Source organism: Amphibalanus amphitrite, unplaced genomic scaffold (assembly GCF_019059575.1).
Source record: "Amphibalanus amphitrite isolate SeventyFive unplaced genomic scaffold, NRLGWU_Aamphi_draft 000593F_arrow, whole genome shotgun sequence".
NCBI classification, from domain to species: Eukaryota; Metazoa; Arthropoda; class Thecostraca; order Balanomorpha; family Balanidae; genus Amphibalanus; species Amphibalanus amphitrite.
Window position 1 is genome coordinate 321,586 of NW_024882087.1, and position 22,364 is coordinate 343,949.

The window sequence follows — 22,364 nt, forward strand, 5'->3', positions numbered from 1 at the left end:
TTGCGTTTTTTTGCGGTTTTCGCGTTTTGCGGCGGACGGGCGTTTTTTGGCGTTTGGGGTGCGTGCGATGCGGGCGGTTTTGATTTTTTTGCTGCGTTTTTTGAGTTTTTTTTTGCGGTTTTCGCGGGCGATTTTTTTGCGGCATTTGCGTTGGCGTTTTGGCGTCCGTTTTGCGCGTTTTGCGGTGTTTGCGTTTGGCGGCGGGCGGGCGGTTTTTCACAATTCAAGTCCCAACCTTCGGATCCGCAGTGCTGTTCGACAAGCGCTGCCCGGGCCTATCCGAAGGTTGGGACTTTTCAAATTAGACAATCACTATTCTTTAGAATTGTGATTTTCTATTGAAAATCCCAACCTGAGCTACCTCTCTAGGGGGGTGTTTAGCGTTTCTGCCGCGATTTGGGACATTTTGACTCCCGCAAAAACGGCACGGTAGAATTTCTTGCCATTTTCAGCGTTTGGTCCCCTATGGGGGAGCTACCGGCTGGCATCGGTCGCTTGAAATATAATTAACCCGTTTTGGGGTAATCGGCACGTGCATATTCCCATAAGGTTAACATGCGGAAAAATTTAAAATGCGATTTGCGCAAAAACTCCACGTTAGAAATGGATTGTTTTTTTAGGATGGGTTCTCGGGTCGGGACTCCACCTGCCGGTGGTGGCCGTTTAAAATATAATTATACTTCCTTGGGGTAATCGGGACGGATAGTTACCCCATGTTGAGCCTATGGCGAATTCGAAAAATTATTTTCAAATCGATTTTGCCAAAAATTTCCACGTTAGATTTTGAAAAAGTTCCAATATGTTGTGCACCGGGGTGTCGGCTACCACATGGCATGGGTCAGATATGGGGCGATTGAAAAGCACGTGCCACGTGCAAACGTGTTTCATGGGGTAACCTCCGGGAAAATCCGACATTGGCCAACTGGGGGGCCTATGGCGTGGAAACCACTCCACCTAGCGACACCAAATCAACGCAGCCGGTGAGCAGATGAGTCCAGCTTGTCGCACTAGTGGTAACGTGGCGCACGTACTATTGCACGTGCCGTGGCACGGGGTCAATTTTGGTGCTTAAATATATTAGCATTGTGAAATGCAAGGAATGTGGGAAATAGCCGTCAGGCCGTCAGTTTTTAAGATAGGGTCGATCTGAAAACGGGTGTATGCACAAAATGAAGGGGGCTAAAAAACTGCTATCTCGGATTTTTTGTAAAATGAAAAATTTAAAATTCTGGGGAAATTATATATTCGAAAAGTAAAGTTTCCCTACATTTTCCCGTTTTTCGAGTTTAGCCGTCCACTGTTCAGAGACGGTGACACCGGCCGGGGTCATCTTTTACTTGCTGATGGCCACGTCGATGGGTCATCACGTGGCGTGAACGGTGAAGCTATCAGAGGTCCGGCACGTGCCACGTGGCCACGTGTTTGAGTCGCGTACCTCCCAGATTATCGTGTGTTTGCCGACTTGTGGCATTATAGCACGAAAACAGCACCAGTCAGGAAGCCTGTAATGGAACAATCGGTGAGGGGACAAGTCCTGCTTGCACCACCGGTGGTCACGTGGCACACGTGCAAATCTGGGCACCTCCGTTGCGGAGTTATTTTATAGTGAAATATTCAAATGTACATAACTTTGTACCTAAGTTTAAGTCCGATTGGGCTAGAATTTGGTGGGTGGATGAATTGTTACGCGACATGAACGAATGCGCCATGTTTTTGCAGTGCGCCACGTTTGTCTAAAAGCGCCATTTTTGCCGCAAAGCGCAGAATGTGCGTAACTTTGTCGAACATGGGACGATTAGGATGCGCTGTAATTAAGGAATGGCTGCTTAAACGGCAGATATGAATGCACCACATTTGCCTCAGGGTGCCATATTTGTCTTAATGCGTCAGTGTTTGCGTTTTGCCTACGGGGGGCTTTTTTTGCGGCTGTGTTTGCGTTTTTTTCGGTGTTTGCGTTTGAGGGCGGGCGGCCGTTTTTGCGTTTTTGGCGGTGTTTGCGTTTGGCGGCGGGTGGACGTTTTTTGCGGCGTTTTGCGGTTGGCGGCGGGCGTGCGTGCGTTGCGGGCGTTTTTTGCGGCGGTGTTCGCGTTTTCTGCGGTTTTTGTGTTTGGCGCCGGGCGGGCGGGCGATGCGGGTGTTTTTGCGGTGTTTGCGTTTGGCGGCGGGCGGCCGTTTTAGCGGCGGTTTGCGGCGGGCGGCCGTTTTTTGCAGCGTTTTGCGGTTTGCGGCGGGCGGCCGTTTTTTGCGGCGTTTTTGTGGTTTGCGGCGGGCGGCCGTTTTTTTGCGGCGTTATGCGGTTGCCGGCGGCCGGGCGTTATTTGCGGTGTTGCGGTTTGCGGCGGGCGGCCGTTTTTTGCGGCGTTTCGCCGTTGGAGGCGGGCGATGCGGTTTCTTTTTGCGGCGGCGGTGTTTGCGTTTTTGCGGCGTTGCGTTTTGCGGCGGACGGGCGGTTTTTGGCGGCGTTTGTTGCGTTTTTTTCTGCGGTTTTCGGCGGGCGGGCGATTCTTTTTTTGCGGAGTTTGCGTTGGCGTTTTGGGCGTGCGTTTTGCGGTTTTGCGGCGGGCGGGCGGTTTTTCACAATTAAAGTCCCAACCTTCGGATCCGCAGTGCTGTTCGACAAGCGCTGCCCTATCCGAAGGTTGGGACTTTTCAATTAAGAACAATCACTATTCTTTAGAATTGTGATTTTCTATTGAAAATCCCAACCTGAGCTACCTCTCTAGGGGGGTGTTTAGCGTTTCTGCCGCGATTTGGGTCATTTTGATAGGGAAGAAAACGGCTCGTTAGATTTTCTTGCCATTTTCAGCGTTTGGTCCCGTGTGGGGGAGCTACCGGCTGGTACCGGTCGCTTGAAATATAATTAACCCGTTTTGGGGTAATCGGCACGTGCATTTTCCCATAGGGTTAACATGGGGAAAAATTGAAAATGCGATTTGCGCAAAATCTGTTCAGTAATATTTGTCCACATTTTTAGGGTCAGTTCTTGGGCTGGCACCTCACCTTCTGGGGGTAATTATTTAAAATATAAATGACAAAATTTCGGGTAATGAACGCCGACAGTTACCCCATGTTGAGCCTATGGCGAATTCGAAAAATTATTTTCAAATCGATTTTGCAAAAAATTTCCATGTTAGATTTTGAAAATGTTCCAATATGTTGTGCCCCGGGGTGTCGGCTACCACATGGTATGGGTCAGATATGGGGCGATTGAAAAGCACGTGCCACGTGCAAACGTGTTTGATGGGGTAACCTCCGGGAAAATCCGACATTGGCCTACTCGGGGTTCTATGGCGTGGAAACCACTCCACCTAGCGACACCAAATCAACGCAGCCGGTGAGCAGATGAGTCCAGCTTGTCGCACTAGTGGTAACGTGGCGCACGTGCTATTGCACGTGCCGTGGCACGGGGTCAATTTTGGTGCTTAAATATACTAGCATTGTGAAATGCAAAGAATGGGGGAAATAGCCGTCAGGCCGTCGGTTTTTACGATAGGGTCGATCTGAAAACGGCTATAGACACAGAATGAAGGAGGCAATAAAACTGCTATCTCGGATTTTTTATATTTTGAAAATTTCGAAATTCTGGGGAAATTATATATTCGAAAGGTGAAATTTTCCTAAATTTCCCCGTTTTCCAAGTTTAGCCGTCCACTGTTCAGAGACGGTGACACCGGCCGGGGTCATCTTTTACATGCCGATGGCCACTTATATTGGTCATGACGTGGCGTGAGTCGCTAAGCTGCCAAAGGTCCGACACGTGCCACGTGGCCACGTGTTTGAGCCGAGTACCTCCCACATAATGGTGTTTTGGCCAACTGGTGGCCGTATAGCGTGGAAACAGCACCAGTCAGGAAGCCTGAAATGGAACAATCGGTGAGGGGACAAGCCCTGCTTGCACCACCGGTGGTCCCGTGGCACACGTGCAAATCTGGGCACCTCCGTTGCGGAGATATTTTATAGTGAAATATTCAAATGTACATAACTTTGTAAGCTTAAGTCCGATTGGGCTAGAATTTGGTGGGTGGATGAATTGTTAAGCGACATGAACGAATGCGCCATGTCTGTTGCAGTGCGCCACGTTTGTCTCAAAGCACCATTTTTGCCGCAAAGCGCAGAATGTGCGTAACTTTGTCGAACATTGGACGATTAGGATGCGCTGTAATTAAGGGATGGCTGCTTAAACGGCAGATATGAATGCACCACATTTGCCGCAGGGCGCCATATCGGTCTTAATGCGTCAGTGTTTGCGTTTTGCCTACGGCGGGCGTTTTTTTGCGGCGGTGTTGCGTTTTTTTCGGCGTTTGCGTTTGACGGCAAGCGGCCGTTTTTGCGTTTCTTGGTGTTGTTTGCGTTTGGCGGCGGGCGGCCGTTTTTTCGCGGCGTTTTGCGGTTAGCGGCGGGCGTGCGTGCGTTGTGGGCGTTTTTTTTTGCGGCGGTGTTTGTTGCGTTTTTTGCGGTTTTTGTGTTTGGCGGCGGGCGGGCGGGCGATGCGGGTGTTTTTGCGGTGTTTGCGTTTGGCGGCGGGCGGCCGTTTTAGCGGCGGTTTGCGGTGGGCGGCCGTTTTTTGCGGCGTTTTGCGGTTTGCGGCGGGCGGTCGTTTTTTGCGGCGTTTTGCGGTTTGCGGCGGGGCGTTTTTTGTGGTTTGCGGCGGGCGGCCGTTTTTGCGGCGTTTTGCGGTTGCCGGCGGCCGGGCGTTATTTGCGTTGTTGCGGTTTGCGGCGGGCGGCCGTTTTTGCGGCGTTTCGCCGTTGGAGGCGGGCGATGCGGTTTCTTTTTGCGGCGGCGGTGTTTGCGTTTTTGCGGCGTTTGCGTTTTGCGGCGGACGGGCGGTTTTTGGCGGCGTTTTTTTGCGTTTTTTCTGCGGTTTTCGGCGGGCGGGCGATTTTTTTGCGGAGTTTGCGTTGGCGTTTTGGGCGTGCGTTTTGCGCGTTTTGCGGTTTTGCGGCGGGCGGGCGGTGTTTCACAATTAAAGTCCCAACCTTCGGATCCGCAGTGCTGTTCGACAAGCGCTGCCCGGGCTATCCGAAGGTTGGGACTTTTCAATTAAGAACAATCACTATTCTTTAGAATTGTGATTTTCTATTGAAAATCCCAACCTGAGCTACCTCTCTAGGGGGGTGTTTAGCGTTTCGGCCGCGATTTAGGACATCTTGATACCCTCGAAAACGGCTCGTTAGATTTTCTTGCCATTTTCACCGTTTGGTCCCGTGTGGGGGAGCTACCTGCTGGCAAAGTTACAAAAAATATAATTGACACGTTTTGGGGTAATCGGCACGTGCATTTTCCCATAGGGTTAACATGGGGAAAAATTAAAAATGCGATTTGCGCAAAATCTGTTCAGTAATATTTGTCCACTTTTTTAGGGTCAGTTCTTGAGCTGGCACCTCACCTTCTGGGGGTAATTATTTAAAAATCATAGGGTACAGTTTCGGGTAATCGTGACGGACAGTTACCCCATGTTGAGCCTATGGCGATTTCGAAAAATTATTTTCAAATCGATTTTGCAAAAAATTTCCACGTTAGATTTTGAAAAAGTTCCAATATGTTGTGCACCGGGGTGTCGGCTACAACGTGGTATGGGTCAGATATGGGGCGATTGAAAAGCACGTGCCACGTGCAAACGTGTTTGATGGGGTAACCTCCGGGAAATTCCGACATTGGCCAACTAGGGGTCCTACGGCGTGGAAACCACTCCACCTAGCGACACCAAATCAGTGCAGCCGGTGAGCAGATGAGTCCAGCTTGTTGCACCAGTGGTCACGTGGCGCACATGCTATTGCACGTGCCGTGGCACGGGGTCAATTTTGGTGCTTAAATATACTAGCATTGTGAAATGCAAGGAATGGGGGAAATGGCCGTCAGGCCGTCAGTTTTTATGATAGGGTCGATCTGAAAACGGGTATAGGCACAGAATGAAGGGGGCTAAAAAACTGCTATCTAGGATTTTTTGTAAAATGAGAAATTTAAAATTCTGGGGAAATTATATATTCGAGAGGTGAAATTTCCCTAAATTTCCCAGTTTTTCGAGTTTAGCCGTCCACTGTTCATCAACGTTGACACCGGCCGGGATCATCTTTTATATGCTAATGGCCATGGCCATGGGTCATAACATGACATAAACGGCGAAGCTGCCAGAGGCCCAGCACGTGCCACGTGGCCACGTGTTTGATTCGAGTACCTCCCAGATTATCGTGTGTTTGCCGATTTGTGGCCCTATAGCACGAAAACAGCACCAGTCAGGAAGCCTGAAATGGTGCAATCGGTGAGGGGACAAGTCCCGCTTTCACCACCAGTGGTCACGTGGCACACGTGCAAATTTGGGCACCTCCGTTGCGGAGATATTTTATAGTGAAATGTTCAAATGTACATAACTTTGTAAGTTTAAGTCCGATTGGGCTAGAATTTGGTGGGTGGATGAATTGTTAAGCGACATGAACGAATGCGCCATGTTTGTTGCAGTGCGCCACGTTTGTCTCAAAGCGCCATTTTTGCCGCAAAGCGCAGAATGTGCGTAACTTTGTCGAACATTGGACGATTAGGATGCGCTGTAATTAAGGGATGGCTGCTTAAACGGCAGATATGAATGCACCACATTTGCCGCAGGGCGCCATATTTGTCTTAATGCGTCAGTGTTTGTGTTTTGCCTACGGCGGGCGTTTTTTGCGGCGGTGTTTGCGTTTTTTTCGGGGTTTGCGTTTGACGGCGGGCGGCCGTTTTTGGCGGTGGTTGCGTTTGGCGGCGGGCGGCCGTTTTTTTGCGGCGTTTTGCGGTTGGTGGCGTGCGTGCGTGCGTTGCGGGCGTTTTTTGCGGCAGTGTTTGCGTTTTTTGCGGTTTTTGTGTTTGGCGGCGGGCGGGCGGGCGATGCGGGTGTTTTTGCTGTTTGCGTTTGGCGGCGGGCGGCCGTTTTAGCGGCGGTTTGCGGCGGGCGACCGTTTTTTGCGGCGTTTTGCGGTTTGCGGCGGGCGGCCGTTTTTTGCGGCGTTTTGTGGTTTGCGGTGGGCGGCCGTTTTTGCGGCGTTTTGTGGTTCGCGGCGTGCGGCCGTTTTTTTTGCGGCGTTTCGCGGTTGGCGGCGGGCGGTCGTTTTTTGCGGCGTTTAGCGGTTTGCGGCGGGCGGCCGTTTTTGCGGCGTTTTGCGGTTCGCGGCGTGCGACCGTTTTTTTGCGGCGTTTCGCGGTTGGCGGCGGGCGATGCGGGCGTTTTTTTGCGGCGGCGGTGTTTGCGTTTTTTGCGGTGTTTGTGTTTTGCGGCGGACGCGCGTTTTTTTTTTGCGGCATTTTGTGCGGTTTTCGGCGGGCGGGCGATTGTTTTTTTTTGCGAAGTTTGCGTTGGCGTTTTAGGCGTGCGTTTTGCGCGTTTTGCGGTGTTTGCGTTTGGCGGCGGGCGGGCGGTTTTTCACAATTAAAGTCCCAACCTTCGGATCCGCAGTGCTGTTCGACAAGCGCTGCCCGGGCCTATCCGAAGGTTGGGACTTTTCAATTAGACAATCACTATTCTTTAGAATTGTGATTTTCTATTGAAAATCCCAACCTGAGCTACCTCTCTAGGGGGGTGTTTAGCGTTTCTGCCGCGATTTGGGTCATCTTGATACCCTCGAAAACGGCTCGTTAGATTTTCTTGCCATTTTCAGCGTTTGGTCCCGTATCGGGGAGCTACCGGCTGGCAAAGTTACAAAAAATATAATTGACACGTTTTGGGGTAATCGGCACGTGCATTTTCCCATAGGGTTAACATGGGGGAAAATTTAAAATGGGATTTGCGGAAAAACTCCACGTTAGAAATGAATTATATTTTTAGGGTCGAATCTCGGGCCGGGACCCCACTTCATGGTGGTAATTATTTAAAATATAAATGACAAAATTTCGGGTAATCGTCACAAACAGTTACCCCATGCTGAGCCTATGGCGATTTCGAAAAATTATTTTCAAATCAATTTTGCCAAAAATTTCCACGTTAGATTTTGAAAAAGTTCCAATATGTTGTGCACCGGGGTGTCGGCTACCACGTGGTATGGGTCAGATATGGGGCGATTGAAAAGCACGTGCCACGTGCAAACGTGTTTGATGGGGTAACCTCCGGGAAAATCCGACATTGGCCAACTGGGGGTCCTATGGCGTGGAAACCAATCCACCTAGCGACACCAAATCAACGCAGCCGGTGAGCAGATGAGTCCAGCTTGTCGCACTAGTGGTCACGTGGCGCACGTGCTATTGCACGTGCCGTGGCACGGGGTCAATTTTGGTGCTTAAATATACTAGCATTGTGAAATGCAAGGAATGGGGGAAATAGCCGTCAGGCCGTCAGATTTTATGATAGGGTCGATCTGAAAACGGGTATAGGCACAAAATGAAGGGGGCTAAAAAACTGCTATCTCGGATTTTTTTGTAAAATGAAAAATTCAAAATTCTGGGGAAATTATATATTCGAAAGGTGAAATTTCCCTAAATTTTCCCGTTTTTCGACTTTAGCCGTCCACTGTTCAGGGAGGTTGACACCGGCCGGGGTCATCTTTTACATGCTGATGGCCACGTCGATGGGTCATCACGTGGCGTGAACGGTGAAGCTATCAAAGGTCCGGCACGTGCCACGTGGCCACGTGTTTGAGTCGCGTACCTCCCAGATTATCGTGTGTTTGCCGACTTGTGGCCTTATAGCACGAAAACAGCACAAGCCAGGAACACTGAAATGGTGCAATCAGTGAGGGGACAAGTCCTGCTTGCACCACCGGTGGTCACGTGGCACACGTGCAAATCTGGGCACCTCCGTTGCGGAGATATTTTATAGTGAAATATTCAAATGTACATAACTTTTTCAGTTTAAGTCCGATTGGGCTAGAATTTGGTGGGTGGATGAATTGTTAAGCGACAGGAACGAGTGCGCCACGTTTGTTGCAGTGCGCCACGTTTGTCTCAAAGCGCCATTTTTGCCGCAAATCGCAGAATATGCCTAACTTTGTCGAACATTGGACGATTAGTGTGCGCTGTAATTAAGGGATGGCTGCTTAAACGGCAGATATGAATGCACCACATTTGCCGCAGTGCGCCATATTTGTCTTAATGCGTCAGTGTTTGCGTTTTGCCTACGGCGGGCGTTTTTGTGGCGGTGTTTGCGTTTTTTCGGTGTTTGCGTTTGGCGGCGGGCGGCTATTTTTGCGTTTTTTTTGCGGTGTTTGCGTTTGGCGGCAGGCGGCCGTTTTTGCGGCGTTTTGCGGTTGGCGGCGGGCGTGCGTGCGTTGCGGGCGTTTTTTTTTGCGGCGGTGTTTTTGCGTTTTTGCGGTTTTTGTGTTTGGCGGCGGGCGGGCGGGCGATGCGGGTGTTTTGCGGTGTTTGCGTTTGGCGGCGGGCGGCCGTTTTTTTGCGGCGTTTTGCGGTTTGCGGCGGGCGGCCGTTTTGTGAGGCGTTTTTTGTGGTTTGCGGCGGGCGGCCGTTTTTTGCGGCGTTTTGCGGTTGCCGGCGGCCGGGCGTTATTTGCGGTGTTGCGGTTTGCGGCGGGCGGCCGTTTTTTTGCGGCGTTTCGCCGTTGGCGGCGGGCGATGCGGGCGTTTTATTGTGGCGGCGGTGTTTGCGTTTTTTGTGGTGTTTGCGTTTTGCGGCGGACGGGCGTTTTGCGGCGTTTTTTTGCGTTTTTTCTGCGGTTTTGTGCGGGCGGGCGATTGTTTTTTTTTGTTTTTGTTTTTTGCGGCATTTGCGTTGGCGTTTTGAGCGTGCGTTTTGCGAGTTTTGCGGTTTTGCGTTTTGCGGCGGGCGGGCGGTTTTTCACAATTAAAGTCCCAACCTTCGGATCCGCAGTGCTGTTCGACAAGCGCTGCCCGGGCCTAGGGTAGGGTAGGGTAGTAGGGTAGGGTAGGGTAGGGTAGGGTAGTAGGGTAGGGTAGGGTAGGGTAGGGTAGGGTAGTAGGGTAGGGTAGGGTAGGGTAGGATAGGGTAGGATAGGGTAGGGGTAGGGTAGGGGTAGGGTTGAGTTCAAAAAGGGCCCAACATACAAAACACTTGAATACCCCGCAACTATCACCATCCCTTACAGTTTTAAAAACAGCTACCCAAATCTACCCAAATAATATAGCTAAAAATACAAGTCAATCACCCAAAACTAATGCACCCGTAACATAACATAAATCAAAACATACAGTTATCGCGTAAACCTGTACCTCTAGTCTATCTATATTATAAATCCTAAAAAGTCCGCCGTCGGGGTTACGCCCAAAAATGCTTATTGCGGCGCCGTCGATTGACGCAGGAGTGTGAAATTTTCACGGCTCGTGGGTCACGTGATTCAACAGGTCGTACTAAATTTTGGGCACGATGCGGCCGGGGGTGCGCCCGTGGCGCGCGCTCACGTGGTGTGCCATAGGGTTAACACTAGAATCGGCAACAGGCTATTGCTCGGGAACGGTAAGGGCTACGGGGGTGAAATTTTCGCTGTAAGTCGGACGCGTGCACTCAATTGTCGTATTAAATTTTCGAGGGTGTGGGTTCAGCGGTGTGCACGTGGTGCGGCCGCGACCGGCGCCGAGCAGAACGCACGTGCTTTAGGCTCAGTTGTTCGCTTGCAAAACTGAGTGAAAAGCATCAGAGCCGGCAGGTCATTGACCTTTGACAACGAAGGCCGACACAAGGCACCGCTCGCCAAGGGGATTTGCCAGTAAATACAATAAATTTGTTCTTGCAATATCTCAGTCGTTTCTGGGCCGATTTAGCTGAAACTTGGATTGTCGGTGGTAGTGTAGGGTAGGGTAGGGTAGGGTAGGGTAGGGTAGGGTAGGGTAGGGTAGGGTAGGGTAGGGTAGGGTAGGGTAGGGTAGGGTAGGGTAGGGTAGGGTAGGGTAGGGTAGGGTAGGGTAGGGTAGGGTAGGGTAGGGTAGGGTAAGGTAGGGTAGGGTAGGGTAGGGTAGGGTAGGGTAGGGTAGGGTAGGGTAGGGTAGGGTAGGGTAGGGTAGGGTAGGGTAGGGTAGGGTAGGGTAGGGTAGGGTAGGGTAGGGTAGGGTAGGGTAGGGTAGGGTAGGGTAGGGTAGGGTAGGGTAGGGTAGGGTATAGGGTAGGGTAGGGTAGGGTAGGGTAGGGTAGGGTAGGGTAGGGTAGGGTAGGGTAGGGTAGGGTATAGGGTAGGGTAGGGTATAGGGTAGGGTAGGGTAGGGTAGGGTAGGGTAGGGTAGGGTAGGGTAGGGTAGGGTAGGGTAGGGTAGGGTAGGGTAGGGTAGGGTAGGGTAGGGTAGGGTAGGGTAGGGTAGGGTAGGGTAGGGTAGGGTAGGGTAGGGTAGGGTAGGGTAGGGTAGGGTAGGGTAGGGTAGGGTAGGGTAGGGTAGGGTAGGGTAGGGTAGGGTAGGGTAGGGTAGGGTAGTGTAGGGTAGGGTAGGGTAGGGTAGGGACTAGGGTAGGGTATGGTAGGGTAGGGTAGGGTAGGGTAGGGTAGGGTAGAGTTAGGTAGGGTAGGTAGGGTAGGGTAGGGTAGGGTATGGTAGGGGTAGGGGAAGGGGTAGGGTAGGGTAGGGTAGGGTAGTGTAGGAGTAGGGTAGGGTAGGGTAGGGTAGGGTAGTGTAGGGGTAGGGTAGGGTAGTGTAGGGGTAGGGTAGGGTAGGGTAGGGCAGGGTAGGGTAGTGTAAGGGTAGGGTAGGGTAGGGTAGGGTAGTGTAGGGGTAGGGTAGGGTAGGGTAGGGTAGTGTAAGGGTAGGGTAGGATAGGGTAGGGTAGGGTAGGGTAGGGTAGGGTAGGGTAGGGTTGAATTGAGTAAAAACCTAACTTACAAAGGGCTCGAAGAACTCGCATGCATCACCATCATACTTTACAGTTCAATTAAAAGCAATTACCCACTTCTATACAAATAATGCCAATAAAAATGCAAGTTTCTACACCCAAACTAATGCATCCGTTAATCATACATATCAAAACATACAGTTATCGCGTACATCTGCGATGCCGGGCTCCGCATCGCGGGACCGCAGGTTGTTTGAGCAAGCACCTTTGTAAAATGGAACATGGAACGCAAAAACGAACATAAAATGGAACGCAAAAACGCCCGCCGCCAAACGAGAGGATGAGCCTTGCACGTGCAGACCGGAGTGGGTGTGCTACGAACTGACGTGCACGGCACTCTACTAACTGGTCTCTAGTGGTGTGCCAAATTTGAGTGCAATCGGCCCGGCCGTTTCCAAGATCTTGAAGCGATCCCTACACGTGCGCACGTGCAGCTGCACCCCAACCGTGGCACATGAAAATACATACTAACTGACTTGTGCACGGCACCCTACTAACCAGTCTCTAGCGGTATGCCAAATTTGAGTGCAATCGGTCCAGCCGTTCTTGAGATCTGGATGCGTTAGCCTGCACGTGCGCACGTGCCAAATGGGTCCTAGCTGACTTGCGCACGGCACCCTACTAACCGGTCTCTAGTGGTGTGCCAACTCTGAGCACAATAGGCCCGGCCGTTCTCGAGATCTGGAAGCGTCACCCTGCACGTGCGCACGTGCAGTTGCACCCCAACCGTAGCACATGGAAACGCATGGTTCGGTGTGTGCCTACATCCTTGTTAAGTTTCAGCGCAATGAGCCCTGCCATTGCCGTGTTACTGTCATTACAACAAAAGTGACACCTCTCTGTTTTACACGTGTCACGTGCAGTAGGGGTCACCCGCAAGCATCGTGCATGGTAAAATACTTGTAAGAAGGGTATACGCTACCCCACATAAAAAACCGCAAGTGTATCGGTTCCCTGGTTGCGGAGATATAAGTCGTACAAAAACGTCCCCACGGAGGCCGGCCGCTAATATTTAGCATTAAATTCGTGTCGCATCCTTCTATGGGAGGTATCCCCGTCACTTGTTCGTATACTGTCTGAGTCAAGACCATATATAGGTCTGAGCTCAAATCTCGGTAATGTCGTGCTTTTTTACCAAATTTCTCAAAAACGGCACAACGTGCAATAACGTTCTATATATCATTGGAAAGAGCATCAAAAGTTGTATAACCTATCAACTTTTCACTTAAATATATCTTCAACGTACAAAGTTATTAAGCAGCAAAGACGCTCCCATTGACTTTCCATGTTAAAATTTTTCATTTTTAAACGAGCTTAAAAAGAAAGAACGAATTTACACAGCTTAAAGAAGCATAACAACATGTTCTATGGTCTTTTCTCAACAAGTCCTGAAAGTTTAAACAAAATCGTATCATATAATTTTGTACAATGAGCGAATGAAAATGTCTCTGCACAAACGCCCATTGACTTAACATGGGGAGCGAAAAAAGTTCAACTTTGACCTCGTGCAAAGACACGTTACGAAGTTCTGAGGGGTATACGGCGCACACTAGCGTGTACCCAAACGTGTTCGCCATGAAATGCTGGGAAGAAAACCACCTCTTCCTTGGCTCGTTTTCCCGCCATTCGCGATCGCGCAAAAAGTGTCCAAAACCCCGTTGACTTAACATGGGGGAAATGGAATCGCACGTGCCACGCGCATAAGAATTCTGAGCGAGTAGCGACCGGTGTCATCAGGTAGATCGCCTCCGGGAGCCCATACACTGAAATTTTTACGAAAATCGAGCCACAAGTTTAGGCCCCAACCAAGTTGCCCCAATTCGCGGCCAGACATGCAAAACATAGCCCGGAGAAGGACCGCTCCGGTTGTTTTTCAATAGAAAAACACAATTCTAACGAATAGTGTTTGTCTTTTCAAACAACCTGCGGTTACATCTGCGATGCCGGGCTCCGCATCGCGGGACCGCAGGTTGTTTGAGCAAGCACCTCTGTACCGCCCGCCGCAAAACGCAAAACCGCAAAACTCGCAAAACGCACGCTCAAAACGCAACGCAAAAGCCGCAAAAAAAAAACAATCGCCCGCAGGCTCAAAACCGCAGAAAAAACGCAAAAAAGCCGCAAAAACGCCCGTCCGCCGCAAAACGCAAACACCGCAAAAAAACGCAAATAGATTCACTTAATTGTTAAGTAATGGGTACCATTAGGTAGACCGACCATAAATTTTATCTAGCATCTCACCGTAGATGCAGTAAAAAGTGCTTTACTTTTCAATGCATATAAAGACTTGCTCAGCTCAATCAGTTCACTCTGTATTGGCTCAAGCCGTATCATGCGAACGCAATACAAACTAGAGCACCGACCCGACAGCGCAGCGCTCCCCAACTCACTGCTCGCCCAGTCCACCCGGGCCGCCGCCACGACGGCCCCCCGCAAGTAGGCATCCCGCACTGCACCGACAGCCGCGGGCGACCAGCTGACCGGCCAGCTGACCGGCCAGCAGCCGGCGGGCGGCAAGCCGCGGATGGCCGACCCGCCGGCGCGGCGAGGGAGGGGAGGGACGCAGCTGAAAGACCCGACTACGTATATATCAAAGAAACATTATATGTAATCATCGATGACGCGACATAAATCTGCTTTATTGGGGTTAGCGGTGTAGTCTGTGATGCCATCACAATGAAAATAGCCTAGTTTTGTAGAGCATCAAATTCTGCTTCCATAACGACTCTCGCTAGTCCATTTTCAATTGTAAATAAGCCTTTTATTGCGATGCAAAGTCCCGAAATCGTGCCGACGGCGGCCGGTCCCCCGATGGTACCATATCATAGACGGTAAACAGGTTAGTTCACATTCCCGCCGCTATGCGGGCGGCGGCGGCGCCACCTGTCCTCGTGTCCGCCTGACACCGTAACGATATAGGTCTGAGCTCAAATCTCGGTAATGTCGTGCTTTTTTACTAAATTTCTCAAAAACGGCACAACGTGCAATAACGCTCTGTATATCATTGGAAAGAGCATCAAAAGTTGTATAACCTATAAACTTTTCACTTGAATATGTCTTCAAGGTACAAAGTTATTGAGCACCAAAGACGCTCCCATTGACTTTCCATGTTAAAATTTTTCATTTTTAAAGAAGCCTAAAGACAACAAACGAATTTGCACAGCTTAAAGAAGCATAACAACATGTTCTATGGTCTTTTCTCAACAAGTCCTGAAAGTTTAAACAAAATCGTATCATATAATTTTGTACAATGTGCGAATGAAAATGCCTCTGCAAAAACGCCCATTGACTTAACATGGGGAGCGAAAAAAGTTCAACTTCAAACTCGTGCAACTCAAGTTAACGAATTCTGACGGGTATACGGCGCACACTGGCGTGTACCAGAACGTGTTTGCCATAAAATGCTGGGAAGAAAACCACCTCCTTCTTGGCTCGTTTTCCCGCCATTGGCGATCGCGCAAAAAGTGTCCAAAACCCCGTTGACTTAACATGGGGAACATGCAATTGCACGTGGCACGCGCAATGATTTTTGTTGCGAGTAGCGACCGGTACCATCAGGTAGATCACCTGCAAAAGTCTATAGCCTGAAATTTTTACGATCCTAAACGCAAAACTCTAGGCCCCAATCAAGATGTCTCGATTCGCGGCCAGACTTGCAAAACATAGCCCGGAGACGGACCGCTCCGGTTGTTTTTCAATAGAAAAACACAATTCTAACGAATAGTGTTTGTCTTTTCAAACAACCTGCGGTTAAACCTGTACCTCTAGTCTATATTATAAATCCTAAAAAGTACCCCGCCGCCGTGTGCGACGTAGTAACTTTGTAGCGCTTATTGCGGCGGCGTCCGTTGACCTACGGCCGTGAAATTTTACAGCGATGTGGGCCACCTTTACACGTAGGTCGTATTAAATTTTGGGCATGATGCGGCCGGGGGTGCGCCTGCGGCGCGTGCTCGCGCGCCCATAGGGTTAACATTAGAATGGGCAAAAACACGCTATTGCTCGGGAACGGTAAGGGCTACGGGGGTGAAATTTTCACGGAAAGTCGGATGCGTGCACCCATTTGTCGTATCAACTTTTCGAGGGTGCGGGTTCAGCGGTGTGCACGTGGTGGGGCCGCGACCGGCGCCGAGCAGAGGGCACGTGCTTTAGGCTCAGTTGTTCGCTTAAAAAACTGAGTGAAAAGCATTAGAACCGGCAGGTCATTGACCTTTGACAACGAAGGCCGACACAAGGCACCGCTCACCAAGGGGATTCGCCAGTAAATAGGTACTATTAATTTGTTTTTGCAATATCTCAGCCGTTTCTGGGCCGATTTAGCTGAAACTTGGACTGTCGGTGGTAGTGTAGTGTAGGGTAGGGTAGGGTAGGGTAGGGTAGTGTAGTGTAGTGTAGTGTAGTGTAGTGTAGTGTAGTGTAGTGTAGTGTAGTGTAGTGTAGGAGTAGGGTAGTGTAGGAGAAGGGGTAGTGTAGGAGTAGGAGTAGTGTAGGAGTAGGGGTAGTGTAGGAGTAGGGGTAGTGTAGGAGTAGGGGTAGTGTAGGAGTAGGGGTAGTGTAGGAGTAGGGTAGAGTAGGAGTAGGGTAGAATAGGGGTAGGGTAGAGTAGGAGTAGGGTAGAGTAGGAGTAGGGTAGAGTAGGGTAGGCGGGCGGGCGTGCGTTGCGGGCGTTTTTTGCGGCGGTATTTGCGTTTTTTTTGCGGTGTTTGTGTTTGGCGGCGGGCGGGCGGGCGTTGCGGGTGTTTTTGCGGTGTCTGCGTTTGGCGGCGGACGGCCGTTTTTTGCGGCGGTTTGCGGCGGGCAGCCGTTTTTTGCGGTTTGCGGCGGGCGGCCGTTTTTTTTGCGGCGTTTTGCGGTTGCCGGCGGCCGGCCGTTATTTGCGGTGTTGCGGTTTGCGGCGGGCGGCCGTTTTTTGCGGCGTTTCGCGGTTGGCGGCGGGCGATGCGGGCTTTTTTGCGGCGGCGGTGTTTGCGTTTTTTGCGGTGTTTGCGTTTTGCGGCGGGCGGGCGGTTTTTCACAATTCAAGTCCCAACCTTCGGATCCGCAGTGCTGTTCGACAAGTGCTGCCCGGGCCCGCCTTACAGTTTAATTAAAAACAGCTACCCAAATCTACCCAAATAATACAGATAAAAATACAAGTCAATCACCCCAACTAATGCACCCGTAACATAACATAAATCAAAACATACAGTTATCGCGTAAACCTGTACCTCTAGTATTACTTAAAAATCAAACGCTCTTCATTTTATAGCGATTTAAAATACTGTCTCAAATAGCCCCACTGTCTCAAATAGCCCCACTTTACGGTAACCTTTTTGTTATGTCTTAATTCCTTAAAAAATGAAGATGTTAGCGGCGTTTGAGATTTCGCCGGTTTTGAGGCGAAAATGGCGAACATGACGTCACTAAAACGTCATTTTCTAAAGAAAAATCGGACGGATTTCGCTCAAATTTTCAGGGAACGTGTCAAATTGATGTATAATATCAATTTAATTTATAATATCAAGGTACTGAAAGCTAGACGTCGTTGGCGTAACGCGTTTTGAAGTTATTGGTGAAAAACGGGAGGGGCAGATTCTGCCCCCCCCCCCCCCAGCGGGGCGCGGGTTAAGCTTCAGAGCATCACAGACAGGTAGCATTCATGTCGTACGGTTTTCGAAATATCTTGAATTTCGGCTTTGCCCCAACTCCGGCATTACCCCAGCTTCCCCTATCGAAAAAACAAAAGGGGGGGGGGGGCAAAAAATATCCCCCCACCGCCTGGACGATTAATTTTTAAGAAACTGTGAAGTTCACTTAAATTGGTAACAAAGTACCTACATCATTCGATGCGTAAGGACGTCCTGAGTTCACTGGTGCTTTCAGGCCCATGTCACTCTACTTTTGATGACATCATAAGGGGGTCTCAGGACAATTAAAGGCGCGATGCGCCACAATCGCTCCCAAGCTACTTGCCAACAGCTGCCATTTTTGAAAATATTATTTTTAACCACGCCCCAGTGGCGGTCTCGGCCAACTTCGCCCTAGTGGTGGGGGGGGGGGCATATGTTACCACCCACCTCTAACTCAAAAACTAAGAGAAGCAGTCGATAGCTCTCAATGCGTGCGTTTGAAATTATTTCGGTAATTTTTCATCTTAGAGCAATATTCGGGTCACCAGAGGTCATCAAAGGTCAAAATTTGCCAAATGTCATTATATTTTTCAGAAAACATGCATTTATCTCAGGAACTATGACAGATAGAAAAACGCACGGAAAAGCAATCGATAGCTTTTGAACTCTTCTTTTGATAAGGTTATCATCGAAAATGACCTCAGGTCAACGGTTTAGCCTCCAGAGGGCAAAAACTCCAAAAATAGCTGTTTTTATGAAAAGTGTTTTCGACAATAACTTTTGACTAAAAAAAAAAGCTAATACATTTCTATTGCCAGAATCGTGTTCCTCTCGCCGAGACGCGTCGAATGAACTATAATTTGACCTTGAAAGGTCAACTTGAAAATTTGACCTCAGGTCAAGGTCATGACCTGACCGGGGAAAAGGTCATGTCGCATATCAGTCGATGCGTCTCGACAATAAAACACAATGAAGCCATCCCCAGCGTCCTATCTCTTTCCAATCGAGAGTTATTGGCAAAAAGCTGTTTGTAGCCTCAAATGACCTCCGATGACCTTTCTAGAGGCTATCAGCAAAAAGGACACCTTGGTCGTCACGGGTGGTCTAAATCATTGTGATTCTGAGATATTTGGACTGTTCCTATGCGTACACATGGATCTACAGGCATTTTAATTTGACTCCATTGACTTATAATGGTAAGGTCACGCCACTGGCCTGACCTTAGGTCACGGATATAAAAAAATCAAAGATATACAAATTATAGGCGCCCATATCATCATGCAATCCACCAAGTTTAAAATCTTTCTGACAAACACCAGGCTGGACATGATTGCAAACATTTTTAGGCATGGTCAGTTAACTTGACCCGGTGACCTGACCTGACATGACCTGAGGTCAAAAATTTCACACATTGTCCAAAATTGATGTACAAAAAGCTACCCCAAGCGGCGCTTTATTCACACGCAAATAACGCGACAGGGTGATAACATATGCCCCCCCCCCACCCACCCCCCCACCCCCAATGGGGCGAAGGTTAAGCGGTCCGAAGCGAAAGCATGTGACGTGGCCGGCCCGGGGTAGCGGCCGGCCCCGTCCCATGACGGCGGCTGCACCTGAGTCCTACCCAGGCGTCGCTGACATTACAATTGGACCTTCCTCCCCCCCCCCCCCTGCTCAGTAACTTTGACTGTCGGGGATCGGGCCGACCATGAGTCCCCCCACCCTCAAACTGAAAGTCTGGATCCACCCTGGTGCCCTAACTAATTGCTAACTAGAATCAGCACACACGCGTCGCGGCTTATATGTATATGATTATGCGTAGATGTCGCAGCTATAGCGACACATGCAGTGCAAATGGTAGCAGACAGCAGTAGTTTCCCCTACCTAAGTGGTGGTTTTCTACCACAGATGCTCGTCGAGGTCGGAATTTCCAAATACTCCCCAAAAAAAACCCTAAATATTGACTTAGGGTCACCAAATTTTCACGGGGGCGAGATCTTCATGGACCCACCTACCCTGAAAATTTGGCATTTCTAAGTGCCATAGGAGCCAATCGCCAGGGGGTCGTACCAACCCCTCTCCCCTCGCCGTCCGTGTTATGGAAAAGGCCCTCGCCGGGCGCAATTGATATTTTTCTCCGGCCCCTAAGATATTTTTCCACGAAATTACCTCTCCTTACCAGTCGGGGGAGGTTTGGTCAATCATTGTCATTTTTATACTTCAACGATGGACTACCATACAAACAACAGTCATATTGAAGCTGGTTTCTTCTTCTTGCACCAGGTGGCAGCACTTCTTTTCCAAAATCAGTGCTTGTATTTCCAAAATCGTGATTTCCTCGCTGAGGAGTGAAATCGGCTTCATCGTGGACAAAAATAGCTGATAGCGTTGTCATTATTGGCACATGGTTGCCAAAAATGGCATGTGTAAAAATGACAGCAATTTACCAAACCTCCCCTGACTGTTGTCCTACCATCCACTGGTCTGAGAAGCCAGGCCCATGTCACTCCACTTTTGATGACATCATATGGGGGCCTCAGGACAATAATGGCGCGGCGCGCCACAATCGCTTCAAAGCTACTTGCCAACAGTTGCCATTTTTTGAAAATATTATTTTTAAATAAAGTTCCAAGTAATAAAAATATTGTAATAAAGTTGTTGAATAAATCGATACCATATCTAAAAACTTACTGAAAAATGATTTATTCATAGTAAATATATAAGCTCGATGCGTTTTTACGTTGCTTTTCTTCAACTGCAGAGGGTTTTTAAATCGTCTATATCTTCAAAACCGGCCATTTCTTAGCATATTGCTGCTCTTTTTTATCGCTAGAAAATTAGTTGGACTTTCCAATGACATCAATAATTGAGCGATATGTGTAAAGTGTCACCAACAATCTTCAAATGAAGTAAGTCATTTTTACTTTGTAAAGGAATGGAGTACCCCTATCGAGCATCAGGGGTGACGTCCCTCAGGATCTGTCTCTGATTGGTCGGCGGGAGAGAGACTGTACCTTCTATAGATGGCCTTGTGAGAAGCATTGTTTTGCTGCTTAAGGGCTGATTAAAGATTAATCTTTTAGGGGTCTCTTCAACATGTCAGTAGGGGCAGGTTTGGTCAATTGTTGTCATTTTTAGCATGTGCTATTCTATTTTTGTCACATGTGCCAAAAATGGCAACAATTCTGCTATTTGTGACAATGATGAAGCTGATTTCACTCCTCAGCGAGGAAATAACAATTTTGGAAAGATAAGCACTGATTTTCGAAAAGTGCTGCCACCTGGCGCAAAAAGAAGAAGCCAATTTTATGCCCGTTGTTTGTATGGTAGTTTGTTTTGTGGCCTGAAGTTGGAACTTAAAATTGAAGCATCCGAAAATGATTGATATTGATCGAAAACACAATGTTGATGAAAACAAATAATATGTTGAGTTGGGAGAGGTCATTTTATCCAGATGCAGTGGTTTACCTCTTGAAATTATTTTTGCTAATTGACGACCGTGCATCATCCGTCATTACATGGCGGTCGTCATAAACAAAAATAATTTCAAGAAGTAAACCACCGCATCTGGATGAAATCGCCTCATCTTTCAACTCAACATATTCTTTTTTCATCAAAATTTTGTTTTCAATCAATATTGATCATTTCGGATGCTGCAAATTGAAGTTTCAACTTCAGGCCACAAAAAGGGTAGGTATACTGATACGTCAACATTGGTCTACCATACAAACAACGGCCATATTAAAGCTGATTTATTCTTCTTGCACCAGGTGGCAACACTTCTTTTCCAAAATCAGTGCGGTAAAAGTATAGTGCTTGCACTCCCAAAATTGTGATTTCCTCGCTGAGGAGTGAAATCAGCTTCATCGTTGCCAAAAATAGCTGATAGCATTGTCATTTTTGGCACATAGTTGCCAAAAATGGCATGTGCTAAAGCCTAAAAATGACAGCGATTGACCAAACCTCCCCAGACTGATGTAGCAGGATCACAAAATAGTGCTCTAATTTTAGCTTATATCCCTGATAAGTCACCGGCTCAATGGGCTGAACTATTTGCCGACGACTGGTAGTCACGCAATAAAATTGGCTAAGCTAGGAACGCTGATTCACAAGGTAGAGTGCAATATAGTAACATACTTACAGTAAAAGATGCTTAAAATTCACAAATCACCGGCCCCGGACTTCAACCGCTGCTCCTCCTTCCTCCACCGGCAGACAGAGACCTCAAGCTCTGAGAAGTGAGAGAGCAATGGCCGTTGATGACAAAAACGCACTAGTAAGCAGCTAGTATGCGCCACAAACGAGCTAAAACGTGGTGACGTTAGCGGCGCAGTAACAGTAGGTAAATCTGATAGAAGCCGCAGGTAAATTTTCATGTGAAAAAGTAAACGTATAAGGTAAATTTGTGAAAAATATATTATAAACATTCCTCCTCCATAGGCGTAGGAACAGGGGGGGCCGGGGGGCTATGCCCCCCCCCACTTTCGGAGGTGGGGGGCCAGCAATGTTAACTGGCCCCCCCCCCACTTTTTGCTGACTTAAGTGTCTGTCTGTACAGTCTGTCTTGAAAGTACCGCAGCATGGGCTGCGGCGGCCCGGCGAACTAAAGGTCGGGAGCTTGGTGGTTTGAGAGCCCCAGAGCACGTGACGGCAGTGAGCCAGGAGAGAGTGACCGGGCAGGTCGCGTGGGGTGCCGCTCTCCCTTATGGCCCTTTCACACGTAGCAACTTTTCAGTCGCCGGCGACAGCAGCAGTCGCTGGCGACCGCCAGCGACCGCCAGCCAACGATCGTGTGTGACGTAGGTATGACGTAAGCAAGTCGGTGGCGATCGCCGGGCCACGGCCGGGCAATCGCCAGCAACTGGTGACGTCAGATCCGCGTCACAGGCCAGTCGCCGGCGACTCTTCTCGAGCAGCGGACGCCGCCATGACAGTTTTGTCCTTGGTGAGTGGTTTAGGTGATTTGTGATGCATTTTTGGTTGGTGTGGCTACCTTAAATTTGTTGCACA

At 49.2% G+C, this 22,364-nt stretch overlaps 1 protein-coding gene across 1 annotated transcript in view; it reads right to left on the reverse strand.

The window, feature by feature from the left end:
* The window catches only part of LOC122394460 (protein krasavietz-like), a 127,985-nt gene extending 106,064 nt beyond the window's left edge, over window positions 1-21,921 (reverse strand). Inside the window, exon 1 of the mRNA XM_043391349.1 lies at window positions 21,496-21,921. The gene's annotated coding sequence lies outside the window, so the exon portion shown is untranslated. The remainder of the gene's footprint in view (window positions 1-21,495) is intronic.
* Window positions 21,922-22,364: the final 443 nt, after the last annotated feature.